Raw genomic sequence first — 5144 nt, 5'->3', positions numbered from 1 at the left:
AGTGTTTCTAGATTGCCCTTTTTCTGAGCATCCCAATTTCTAAGACACCTAGCTTTTATGTTAAGTATGTACTTTTATCAATGAAAGACTTTTAATGAGGGAATTCATAATTTTACTCTTCAAAAACATACCTAATATAAGAACCTGGATATAGGGCTGCAGCTCCCGCACTCGCCGCTGCCCGCCTGCCCCTCCCTCTCCTCCTACCAGTGCCACAGACCCGGAGCCGGAGCCGCCGCCGCAGCCACAGCCACAGCCACGGACACTATGGCTTCTGGAGTTACAGTGAATGATGAAGTCATCAAAGTTTTTAATGATATGAAAGTAAGAAAATCTTCTACACAAGAGGAGATCAAAAAAAGAAAGAAAGCCGTTCTCTTCTGTTTAAGCGATGACAAAAGACAAATAATTGTAGAGGAAGCAAAGCAGATCTTGGTGGGTGACATTGGTGATACTGTAGAGGACCCCTACACATCTTTTGTGAAGTTGCTACCTCTGAATGATTGCCGATATGCTTTGTACGATGCCACCTACGAAACAAAAGAGTCTAAGAAAGAAGACCTAGTATTTATATTCTGGGGTCCTGAGAGTCCACCTTTAAAAAGCAAGATGATTTGTGCTAGCTCTAAAGATGCCGTTAAAAAGAAATTTACAGGTATTAAACATGAATGGCAAGTAAATGGCTTGGATGATATAAAGTACCGTTCAACACTTGGAGAGAAATGGGAGGCAACTAGTTTCACTTGAAGGAAAACCCTTATAAAGTGCAAGTGCCATCTGGATCTTAAGGAGCTTCCATTTCTCCACCTCAATCAATTGAAATAGTGTTAGGTGTTTTTTATTTCTGTTTTTGTTTTTTTTCTCTTCCCACTGGGTCCTTCCAATACAGTGAATGAAGGAAATACCATTCATGTAAGCAGCCTATCAGTGATTGCCATTAGACTGTTTAATACTGTTACTTTTATGTAGAACCCAAGGAATGCCTTCCCGTCATATTTTAGCCAAAACAACTGGTTATATGCCTCCCTTGCAGCAAGCACTACAATGAAAGTGATTGTCAATGTGAATAGCTTAGAATACTACAAAGGGTAAGCTGATTGAATGCCTTGAAAGTATTATCCACTGGTCAGATGGTAAACTTTATTCAGTATTATTTATAGTTGCACTTGATTGCAGTTCTGTGAGGCTCGAGCATTCATACACCTCACCTGCCTTGGCAAGCCTATTTTTGTGACATGGCAGCACAGATATAACACTATGCATTGAAAGCACTTTTTTTGTAATGAGTTTAACTCACTCTCCCTCCCCCAAAAGGAATGCCAATTAAGTTTTGTTAACAGTGTCATCAACTTATCCTAGTACCTCAGTATTCATTCCTGTTACCTGCATATCTTAAAAGAAACAGCTGTTAATGCCTTTTTGTTTTCCATTGAGTGTACCCTACTGAATAAGTGTAGGAGTTTATGTTTACCATGTAAGTTTGGCAACACTAAAAATATTTTGAATATCAGTCATGATGGCAATTTCTGTATAAAAGAGCCTTAAATGGAACATTGTTTTTGAGATCAAACTCCCTACCCTCACAAAATGGCCACGTCGCAATAAAAGTTGTGGCATATTACAAAAAAAAAAAAAAAAAAAAAAAGAACCTGGATGTAAATAATGGAAAGGAGATCTTGGGTGGATAAAAATACTTATCACATAAGGTTGTTGGGCACTATAATGCATCAATTAAAGGATTTTATTATATTCCTGCTTCCTCATTTCAGCCATATGAATTACTTATCTTTCAATATTCAGCTTATAGATCATTTTATTCCTCAACCTTGATTTTTCCCTTTCAACAGAGAGATAGGTGTGCCCTCCTGTGTGTGTCCATAGAAATTGTTTTTTCTCTTTTCATAAAGATGGCATATATTCATTATAGATAATTTAAATAACAGAAAAGTTAAAAAAGATCACCTCAAATCCCACCATATGGAGCTAAAGACTTGTACTGGTTCAGTGATCATTCTTTTAGAGTGGAGTTCAATCTTGGTCTTGACCTCATGCATCTCTCTCTCTGTCTCTACACACACACACACACACACACACACACACACACACACACACACAGACACGTACAAGCCTATGCAACCTAACAGAATAGCATGTTGAATGCACGTTACTTTGCAAACTGATTTCCTAAACATTTTTATGAAGATAAAAATAATATTTAATATTTAGGGGCACCTGGGTGGCTTAGTTAGTTAAGCGTCTGGCTTTGGCTCATGTCAAGATCTTACAGTTTTGTGAGTTCAAGCTCCATGTTGGGCTCTGTGCTAACACCTCAGAGCCTGGAGCCTGCTTCAGATTCTGTGTCTTCCTCGCTCTCTGCCCCTCCCCCGCTTGTGCTCTGTCTGTCTCTCTCTCAAACATAAACAGAAAATAATACTTAATTTTTATCATAAGCTAAAGCTTTAAATTTCTAGTAACCAAAGTGACATGGCAATTAAATTAGAGTTAATTTACAAGTAAGGGGTTTATGAAAAGCAAATAAAGTTGTTTTATTAACTTTAATTTGTAAGGTCACATTTATAATACCCTTTCGCTTCTGTTTTGACTGAGGCAATTATCTAACTGTTGGTTGAAATAACTGTATGAACAGGAAGGTACAGCAGAGAGAAGTCTTCCTTTGACTGGTGAGTGAAGACAGGAGTCTAGATGAAAACCAGCCAACTCTGAAGGAGCAGAGGCAAAGGCACTCAGGTATGGAAAATATCCTTATCTTTATCTGCCCACTGGAAAGGGCTGTGTTGGAAGAAAAGAATTTGCAGTTCTCTCTTCTAAAACCTGCATTAGGAAGCACCTCCAATTTTTCAGTTTGAGAAATAGTAAGGATTTTGATTATAAAGAGTCATATAAGTAGTAAATCAATTTTAAAGAATAATTTTTAGAGCTATTTGGCCAAAAAGTTTTCTGTCAGTTTACCCACAATTACCAAGATCAGTGTAATCAGATGGTAGCAGAGTCAATGTCTCTGTGCTACTCACCCTCCCAAACATTATTAATGGTAGGTTTTATTTTTATTATAATTTTTTTTCAGTTTAGGGAACCTCAGCTGATTCTGGGGAACATAGGTTTATTGTAATGTGGTATTTTCCAACTTGTTTCTCCCATCAGCATCTGCTTCTGTGTCACAAAATTCAAGTGGACTGTGTCCAAATATAACCAATGACAGTATAATGGATATGGGGAGAAGTAAATGGCCTTTCAAAGAGAATTCAAAAAGACCATATATAATTACTATATTTTTACTATAATTTTAAAAACTTTTCTTAGCCTAATTTTTCTTTCAGTTTGAGGTATTTCTAGACTTAAATATTATTTTATTTTATTTATTTATTTTTTATTAAATTTTTTAAGTGTTTATTTTTGAGAGAGATAGACAAAGAGTGCAAGCAGGGGAGGGGTGGAGAGAGAAAGGGAGACACAGAATCTGAAGCAGGCTGCAGGCTCTGAGCTGTCAGCACAGAGCCCTATGTGGGGCTTGAACCCACGAACTGTGAGATCATTACCTGAGCCGAAGTCCTGTGTTTAACCAACTGAGCCACCCAGGCGCCCCGACTTAAATATTATTTTAAAGTTATTACTTTCATGATGACAGAATGTACAAATTTTGGATGATATCTCATCCAAATGTTGTTTTGCAATATATTCAAATTTAGTGAGTTTTTATTTTTGTGCCATATTTGTTACTAAACAGGTTCCTATTACAACAGGGTGTACTGCAAATATTAGGCAGAACATATTATGCTTTGAATTGAAAAATTGGAATTTTGGAAAACTGTATCTTCCATTGGGAACTGGATAGCTTAAGTATACTGAAAGACTTTTTTCTTTTTTTTACAATGAGTTTTGTGGTAATATTAGCCAATGTAATTTTAAAAAATATTCTATAATGAAATACATCAACATTTAGAAGAGCTGCATAAGAGTGAATTAATATTTTCAAAATGTCTAGTATATAATGATACAAAATCCATTCAAAGTTAAAGACCAATGGATTTTAATGTAATTGTGGATGAAAAGTTCCTTGATGTGGTTTCAAATTCCTTATTGTAATTAACTCTTAGGAACAACTTGTTGAGTTTTGGTGTAGTATCAGAGAATAGTCACAATTATATGAAAAATATATTTTAAAGTTAAAAATATGAAATAACAGTAAAGGCATTGGAGAACTACAGCACACTCAGCATTTGAGAGACCATGAGCCAAGAAAGAAAGGGAAAACACTTAGGAAAGCTGGAAATTCTCTGCTACTTTTCTTCTCCAAAGCATTTCCAATTTGTAAGCTGCATTGATATGAGAAGTCTAATATAAATAAATGTTTACACGTTAAGAGTTTAATCAGAGCTTTTGGTAGTATCGTGGTGCTGCTGAGATAAAGACTGGAACTCAGAGCCACTAAGGAAGAAAAGTTCCTGGAAAATGCTGCACATTTTCTACTGAGGTATTTAAAGGACAAACCAGAACTAGTTCAGCCCTCAAAAAGATTGAAATCCAGGGGTGCCTGGGAGGCTCAGTTGGTTAAGCATCTGATTTTGGCTCAGATCATGATCTCACAGTTTGTGAGTTCAAGCCCCATGTTGGGCTCTGTGCTGACAGCTCAGAGCCTGAAGCCTACTTCGGATTCTGTGTCTCCCTCTCTCTTTGCCCCTCCTCTGCTCACATTCTGTCTCTCTGTCTCTCTGTCTCTCAAAAATAAATAAACATTAAAAAAAAGACTGAAATCTAGTCTTGAGACACTTCATTCTGGTTGGATCAAAGATTTACCCCTATTTTAACTGCCTACTTGAAGGAAAAGAAATTCTCTTTGGAGGAGATAGCATCATCTATAGCGTACACAATATGTTATACTCGTTTAAAGTACTCAATTAAAATTTGTCAAGCATACCAGAAGCTAGAATGAAATGAATGGAAAAAAAAAAAAAAGAAAGATAAACAATTGACAGTTTCAAAAGATACAATTCATATGTTGGAGATGATGAAATGGACAACTTCATGTGAGAACTGGGCTCTTTAAAAAAGGATTTGAATGGAAATTCTGGAACTGAAAACATAATGATGGAAATAAAAAATGTAATAAATGACTTTGACAGTAT

General features: G+C 36.2%; 1 pseudogene; it reads left to right on the top strand.

Annotated features, from left to right (window-relative positions):
* Positions 1–224: 224 nt before the first annotated feature.
* LOC112848531 (cofilin-2 pseudogene) lies at positions 225–778 on the top strand (annotated as a pseudogene).
* Positions 779–5144: the final 4366 nt, after the last annotated feature.

Source organism: Puma concolor, chromosome C1 (assembly GCF_028749965.1).
Source record: "Puma concolor isolate L17-30 chromosome C1, mPumCon1.1.hap2, whole genome shotgun sequence".
In the NCBI taxonomy this organism is placed as follows: Eukaryota; Metazoa; Chordata; class Mammalia; order Carnivora; family Felidae; genus Puma; species Puma concolor.
The sequence above is the reverse complement of the archived record's forward strand: the minus strand, read 5'-3'. Positions and strand labels throughout refer to the sequence as shown.